Genomic DNA, 9,015 nt, shown 5'->3' with positions numbered 1-9,015 from the left:
TGTGATTTTTTAAAAGAGTGGGGTTTGAAGAGTATATGTACCAAATTTCATGCTTCTATCACAAACTGAACAATTATCTCCTTGTCTGCTCAGCTAACATGGAAAACAAGGAAGCAAGGGGCTGGACCCAAATGCAGACTACAAAGTCAGAGTAAGTGCTGTTCAAACAATTTAGTAATAAAAATCAGAATCAGAATCATTGAAATTTACAGTGTGCAGGTATTCATGTTGTCAGCAACAGTGAGTGTTGAATATACATGTTAAAAACTGCTTTAATGGGTGATAAATGGCCAGTCAATGGATGTATCAGTGTCAGAGGGTTAGTGATACCATATGACTGCTAACTGTTCATTAGGGTGACAGCTTGTGGGAAGAAAGTATTTTTGTATCTGCTTGTTTTGACATTGAAGTGGTCCAAAGCACTTACCAAAGGGGAGAAGTGGGAACAGGTTGTGTCCATGATGTGAGGGGTCTGCAGTGATGCTGCCCGCCTGATTGCTTGCCTGGACCACACCCATCTTTAAACTCAGCTTTCAAGTTTCATGACTGCTTCTTACACAATTGGGCCTGTCTGCCTCCACAGACAGACTGACATTAACACCTAATTAAGTCCTCAAAACCACTTCTGTAGTGGTTCCTGCTACAATCTTATCATCTTATCGGCTTGGTCTTTGTTAGTGAACTAGCTATCATCCTTGGGGGTTGCACAAGGTTCTGAACCAATCCTGGCTGACACTGGGCAAAAGGTGATTATCCTGCAAGCCTTTTGCCATCAGTTGTAATGATATTTTTAATAATATGGTTGAATTCGCATCGTGGTACAGACTGGTTTCAATCCATGACAGTTCAAACTTGGCCCCCTTTCATGCTGAATGGGAGTCACATAAATGGTACAGCTTTGTGACAAAGAGGGTGAGAACACACCATTTGTCCTTATTATCATCAGTACTGTGATTGAATGAATTAGATTAAGTATGTGTTATTCATGTTGTTTGTCATCTGTGTATGTGTGGCTGCAGTTGTGTGGTATATGGTAAACTATGTGAAGTGGTTCTACTTGGAGGTCAGGGAGAATGAGAATGAATATCACTGCCTCCTACAATCTTCCTAGCCACTCTGGTCAGGCTTCCCCACAAGCTGATTAACCAGAGCCAGTACAGCTTCTAGAATTACCACTTCAGAGTGTGTGGGCCACTACTGCGACATGTGCTGCTAATTTGTGTTCTTCATTTGACAGCCATGCTGTGTTGAGTGTAAGCCAGACATAGGGAAACACAATATGTGACCTATAATACTAACTATTAATAAATCATAATATAGGCAAGAGTGAGCAGTTGCAATTATGCAGTACAGTCATAAAGCCTATTCTAAATCTCAAAGGTAACCAGTGAAGGGCAGCTAGGATTAGAGATATTTTTTTTACTTTTAATACTGGAGGTAAGATTGAGTATGACATGGGCTCTGTCAGACCTAAAAGTTGAAGTCTTCTCTGGGACTTGGTAACATTAATTACTGAATGCTCCTTTAAAAGTAAAACATTATGTAAACTGGGAATAGTGGTTCCAGTTACATCAGGTAGTACATGTGCCACTCAAGACCAAAAATACTCATACCTCATGATATGTGAATAGGTTCCCAGTTCATTCTAATTACAGTGTGCAAATGGGTGTGGGACAAAGCTGGTGTTGGAAGCATTTCCTGAGGTTCAGATGTAATCTATGGATAAATTTAAAATGAATAATTTGATTGCTATAATTTCAGGATGAGAAGGCCACATTTTCTCAAATTCATTTTCTGCCGGATCTTTAAGTCAGCATTGTTAAGAGAAGCATTGGTTGCTTCTCTTAATAGACTTAAAGTACTGGCAGCAGTGTTTTGTATCCACTGCAGTCTTTGGATGTTTAACCTGCTGATACCAAAATAAAGTGTGTTGCAATTGTCAAGTCTGGAAGAGATAAAAGACCTCAAATGACCTGATTTTGCTTGGCTGTCACAGCCGAGCAAACAGGACAGCACCACTTTTGTCACCTGAACATCTAAAGACAACTCTGAATCAAAAATCATACCTATGGCTGTAGCCATCTGATCTCATGTTTATTTTCAGTAATGCAGGACACGACACTGCATCCCCTGTGCCAGGCTTTATCAAGACATATAACTGGGTGGCATCCGCTTAGAAATGGAAATCAGACTTATATGCATGATTTACCACAGGGAGACCATGTATATGGTAAACAAGAAGTAACATCACTGGTAGCAACATACAGTCGTTCTTCGGAAAACTGATTCAGACATTATGGTCCACTGTGTCAAAGGCTGGGCGGAGCACAACAAGAATTAAGATGGAGTGCAAGCTCGTGTCGACTGCAAGCAGTAGGTCATTGGTGACCTTGACCAAAGCAGTCACGCTGCGTAGGTAGTGGAAACAAGACTGAAATTAAATTTTTTCTAAAATCTTCATTAAAAATGGCAGCTTAGAGATGGGTTTAAATGATGTAAAACAGAGGGTTTGAGAGAGCTTCTTTGAAAGAGGTAAACAGTGGCATATTTAAAACTGGACGGGGAAAAAAAGACAAAGAGCAGCTAATAACAGCTAAAATATCTTGGCCAATCATGTGAAATACAGCTTTTTAAAAGCAAGAGGGGATTAATTCTGAAGGGCAGGTGGAAGATTTTAGAAGTGCAAGAGCTGTTTGAAACACAGACAAGCCCAACTATAGGGCCCCACAGCTCATTTTTCCTTTGGGGTAAAGGTATAATTAAGACATGATGTGCCCCTCTCAACCTGTAAAGAATTCTGTAACATAACAGTGGGAGGCTATGAGCTAAACCACATGTATGATCCATACTAAAGAAGTAGAAGAAGAAGAAGACATCCTTTATTAGGAGGAAACCCCAGGTGAACATGGGGAGAACATGCAAACTCCCCACAGAAAGGCCCCTTTCCTCAAGCAGCAGGCGTTGAAGGCATGGTGGAGGACACGCCCTGTCACCCACAGCGGGAATCGAACCTGGGACCCTCTAGTTGTGAGGCGACAGTGTTTTACAAGGGACCTACTCTCATCTCCTGGTCAACTTGGAGCAGCCAGCTGTAGACCAGCTGATGATAGCATGATCTCAGAGGCAACATTAAGGTGATAGAACCATGAAAATGTTCATCCAAGATGCTGCCACACAGATCTCCAATAGTGACACCCCTCTCATTACTGCCCAGGACGTGGCCACACCCCTTGTGGAATGACTGAGAATGTCTGAGGGGTCAGGCTTACCTGCTACTTTTTAAGTCTGATTGTCTCAATAATTCAGTGGGAAAGTCTTTGTTCAAACAGTGCCTGTCCTTTGTTCCTTCCTCTGTAGCATACAAAGAGCTGCTCTGAACATCTAAAGTTATGCTTTGCTCAATGTAAAAGCCTTGACATCACATCATCCCTATCCTCAGCCATATCCAAGGCAAGCACCTGAGGGGTGAGTGAGTCCATGACTGTTAGAACCTGTTAGGCTGAATAGCCGCAAAGTATTAGGACCCAGAGATGCAGACCCAGAGACAGGGTTTGCGTAAAACCAAACAATATTTATTAAACGAAAGAGAAACAGAAAACGCACTCAACGAGTGGATAAGAAACAAACAAAAGACGCACTCAAACGGAGTGGATGAACAAAAGGAGCTCCGACGAAGCGGGTTTGAAAAAACGAGGCACGCGTGGAGGCGGCAGGGAGGCACTGAAACAAAGAAAAACACAGCACACGGTAAGTGGCTGGAACCAAACAATGGACAACAAACAATTTCTCTGAGATCGAGGGAAGACAGGAGACGTAGTACTTACAGACCAGAAGACCAGACACCAACATGGGAGGATGAAGGAATAATCCGGCAAGGAAGAGAAGACTGCTCACTCCTTAAATACACAGGCTCATCTGGGAGAATGAACACAGGTGAGTCGAAGGAGGTGGAGCTGGCAGCAGGCAAGGGGCTGCCCAGCCACGCCAGCAGGGGTGAACAGACAAACACACACACAGGGAAAAGGGCAAAAAGACACAAACGGAGAGACAGGAAGGCAGGATCCTAACACAACCAGAACTTCTATGAGTGAGCCCGGAGAGTGGAAGGTTATTTCCAAACAGTGGACATTCCAGCTGGTGCAAGCCTTTCCTTTCTTACTGAGTGTGGCAAAATGCTACAATTAATACAAGGGTCAGGCAGAACTTCTCTAAGGTAGCCCATACCCAAAATACCTATATTACAACTCAACCAGAGAAACAAGTAGATAGTCAGCCAGGTCAATCCAACTCAGCATGGTAGCCTGCAGGTCTGTTCCCTGAATTAGCAGTAATTACCAGTGCAGCCATGTAATCCAAGCGAGAACTGCAGCTGACCATAGAATGTGACGGGAACCTCCAACAACCCTGCTAGAAAAACCAGCATAGACCAGCATCATTTCCATGCTGGTCCATGCTGGTCCATGCTGGTTTATGCTGGATTGATGCTGGTTTAGCTGGTGAGTCAACATAGCTATCTTGGTACACCAGCATGGTGTTGCTAATAACGCTGGTGGACCAGCATGTTGTTGCTACTGTGATGCTGGACCACAGGATGGTCCAGCATCCCATGAATGGAAATGGAAATGATGCTGGTCTATGCTGGTTTTTCTAGCAGGGATGACGGGCACAATTATACATAATGAGAAAATAAAAGAAGTGCTGAGGGATGAAAAACATGACAACAAACAACGACTCAGCCCCACAGAGAATTATACATTAGCTGAACACCTTTATTCAAAGGGGACAAATTAAAAAGCACATTTTTGCTCCAGTTCTAATGCTTCTCCATTCTGGGTCAAGTGACAGTGATTAGCAATTTTATTCACCTGCTAACTTAGCTAGTGGTATCCCTGCATTTAGAAACACTGATGAAGGCCAGATGGCTACAAACATTTTGTGTATTAACAGATTCATTTGTGTTTAGTGCTGAAAATGATAGACAGGAAGGAGAAGGTGCAAGTCCTCCTCACCAGCCCCACCCGAGCAGCCACAGGCCTCCCCACACCCTGCTGAAAAAAGTCAGAGAAACCATTAGGCAATCATTAGGCATATTCTATTGGTTTCTAATGGTTCCTGATGGTTTTGTAATGGTTTCTAATGGCTACTTAGGTTTTCCTAATGCTTCGGTTTGTTTTTCTAATGGAGTTCTATTATCCCCTACAGAAATCTACAGGACTTTAACTGGTCCCTACTAATGGTTCTTACAGGAGTCTTAATGGTTCCTACGGGCGTTTCTATACCAGTCTAATGGTCACTATACAGTGGTCTAGTGGTCACTACAGGGTGTAGTGGTCTCTAATGGTTCCTAATGCAATGGAGGAACACATGTTATAGCCTTCTTTGGCGATCACATCTGTGATTTGCAGTGGGTCCTTGTGTAGGCTATACAGTACACTGTAAAATAAATAAATAAAAATCCTAATTTTATGACAATTGACTAAATTTTTCCAGTACTTTCTGTTTTTTAAAAATAGTACAAAAATCTGTAAAATTACAGACAGTATCTTTTAATTAACAATGTGCCTGTTATTTTAAGTATTTTGACAATAATAACAATACATTTATTTCTCTTTTCTCTATCTATCTATCTATCTATCTATCTATCTATCTATCTATCTATCTATCTATCTATCTATCTATCTATCTATCTATCTATCTATCTATCTATCTATCTATCTATCTATCTATCTATCTATTTGTGTGAGAAATTTGAGAGCAAGAGAGATGTTTATGTAATTAAATGTATCAGCCTACAAATAAAACTAAATCATTCATTTATTTTCTTCATCATCTTTTCTTGATAAAGAAAACGATACCACGTAACAATTGCTATTGGCTGTCTCACCATGTTGCTTTGAACGTGATTGGTTAATGTGGCTGTCATCAAAGAAACTGGTCAATGACAACTGTGCGCGCCTTCTTTTTGAAAACACGTCGGTTTGAATGGTTAGGACGCACAATCATCAGCGCTAGTCAGTTGGTCTACTAGTAAGGCCGTATATTATGTCTATGAGTAAGGCTGCCACGATTAGTCCTTTAATAGTCGACGCGTCGTTTATTTTTTGGAAGCTTTGTGTTTCTCTCAAAACTGCCGCTGTACCCTCCGCTGCCTTGTCTGTCTGTCTGTCTGTCTGTCTGTCTGTCTGTCTGTCTGTCTGTCTGTCTGTCTGTCCTTGATCATTAATGTTATGTTATGAACATTGGTTGTGAGTTAACCTAATTTACTGGACAGGTATAATGTAACGTTGCTATTGATATTGATATTTATGTATTATTGATATGAGCAGCAAAGCACACGTAGCATAATTTAGCGTTACAGCTGACGTAACGTTACTTTGCAGTGCTGTAAACCGTTAGCTTGTGTCCACACTTGGTCCAACACAAACTAGCCTTGTCTCCTGTTTGGCCAAAAGTTTTATATTTGAATGGTCTGGTTAAACGGACCTTCAAACTGTGATAACACCCGACGTTTTATGAGTAATCCAGCTGGGATTAAGCCCTCACTAACATCTGAATAACAATCTGCGTGTGATGATCGATCATTAAATGTCCAACGTGAGGTCCGACAGGTGACGTCATTCTGCATTATAATGAGCCATGTGCTTCTGTTTGTTTGAGAAACAATGGAAGATTCAATGATGGACAGATGAAAAAGATACATTTGCATCAGAGCAGATTCATTTCATTAGATAAATATCCCTTTTTCATTTAGTTGTCTTTAGTTTTGAAATAATTCTATGGAGGCGAGAACACTTGCAGATGATATTCAATCGGAGCTTTACAGGAGCTACAGATCGCATTTGTTTCGTTCCCTTTTGACCATTTTAATGAATATAAAAAATAGATGCTACTAAATATTATTACATACCCTATCTTAAACTAGTTGAGAATTTAGTAGAACAAAGAAATTTGTAAACATGACCTGTCCTGTCTCTGTCCTCTCTGTCTTTGCAAAAGGGAAAATGCAGTATTTGCTGAGATCCAGAACTGCCTTGGGAGTTGCTGTGATGTATTGTGGGGTTGTTGGTTTCAGCAACTGTAATGTAATGCAAAAAGACAAACAAATAACTAGCCAGTATGACCAATCCAAACTGCCACAAGCCTGTTTCCCTGGAATGCACCTGAAGCCAGGTAATCCAAGCAAGAACTGCAGCTGGCCATGGAACACAGTTGGAACCTCCAGTAGATAATTCAATACAACCAGACAAACAGATAGCTAGCCAGCAAGGCTAATCTGCTACTAGCCTGCCTGAATTGTGTGTTTAAGTCCTTAAGCTAGGCTAGGAAAACCAGACAAGCTGAGGACTAACCACTACCCATGACTGGCACATCTAACATTTGGAAGACTACTACTACACCAACTGTTTAAGACAGCTGTGAGTGAGCCAGCACATAAGACAAGGATGCTTGAAAACCTCCTGATAGGAAAGAATGAGAGGTAAGATAAAACGTCAACCACAGCCTTAGAGGTCAATACATTGCACTTCAACAACTTTACTGCTACTTCTGGTTTTATTTATCTTCTTTGAGTCACAAAGCACTAACAAACAAATCAGTGGTTATGAGCAATATTAGTCATTTCTATGAAATGCCAAAATACAGGGAGTAAGGCACAAGTACAACTTCTCAGTTTCAAACCATTTTGACCTCCTGATGTATTGATGCTAATACCTACACACATGCTGAAATGTGCATGTGTTACCATGGTTACGAAAAGATCTTGCATGACAATATATGCCAAAATTTCCACAACAGTTGCCATGGATTGTTCAAATTTATGTTATTATTTATCTCCTGAAGTTGCACTGATCCCCGATATGCATGTATAGCTGTGCATTTAAACTGAGCTTAAGACCAGAAAAAAATATTTTTATGTGAATAAACCACTGTGAATTTTGAAAAATTTAACCTATGGATTTTGGATTTCAGATTATAGGCATTGTTAGCCAGAATGGCAGCAAAACACTACTGCACGATCAGTGAGTATAATGACATATAAGTTATATAAGAACATTTGGCTATGCCAAAAAGTAGAATTTGTTTCATTCAAATAATTACACATTTCAGTTTTAGATAGTTTCAATACAAAGATATTGACAGCGGTATGGATTTTTGAGGCCTTTGCGAACCCATATCAGTGCTGTGGGGGGACACCAAACAGCAGGAGTTTAAGATTAGACTCACGTCTCCCTAAGACTGATCGAAACAAGTCCAACAATGACCTGCTGGTTTTCTTATGATGGGTTTATCACCAGAGGCAGGGGACTTGAATAATGTAATGTCACATAGCTATGGATGGCCCTTTGATGATTTCTGAGCATTTTCTATTTAAGAAAGGGACATTTATGCAGAGCTGAAATGTTTTACATTTAACCAAAGTCATACTTAGTTTTGTTTGTTTGTTTGTTTGTTTGTTTGTTTGTTTGTTTGTTTGTTTGTTTGTTTGTTTTACGAGATGTAAAAAGTACCTTTCAGGTCAAGAATACACGGATTTTGCTGCACATTAGAGGCCCCATCTGGTATCACTCTGCATGGTGTGCTATGTGCTATAACCCATTTTCTGTAACATGTATCAAGCTAATTTCATATCACATCCTCCAAAGATGATGACGTTTAGTCATATCACATATCTCTTGACATATTTTCATCAGTGTACCATCCAATTGTGGGTGTTCACTTTTTCTGAGCCCTGAAAAAGCAGAAGTTCTAAGTTGATAACTTAAGTTTTATCTTTCATTTGGCCACATCTACAGCCACTGTAGTGTCTCTGACAAGCTGTACTTAGGTACAGCAGTGTTTTAAGCTAAACACCAACATCAAGGGTCAAGGTTCAAGACTCATTTTTGTGTCACTCTACAACACAGGGTTGCACAACATAATGCAAGTTGCAAACTCATTATGCAACACAAGAATAATTCTTTTTAATGTTGGAGTGCCGATGATGAGTTGAGGAGCATTACAGCCAGAGGAAAGAAG

This window comes from Chaetodon trifascialis, chromosome 3 (assembly GCF_039877785.1).
Source record: "Chaetodon trifascialis isolate fChaTrf1 chromosome 3, fChaTrf1.hap1, whole genome shotgun sequence".
Lineage (NCBI taxonomy): Eukaryota > Metazoa > Chordata > Actinopteri > Chaetodontiformes > Chaetodontidae > Chaetodon > Chaetodon trifascialis.
The sequence above is the reverse complement of the archived record's forward strand: the minus strand, read 5'-3'. Positions refer to the sequence as shown.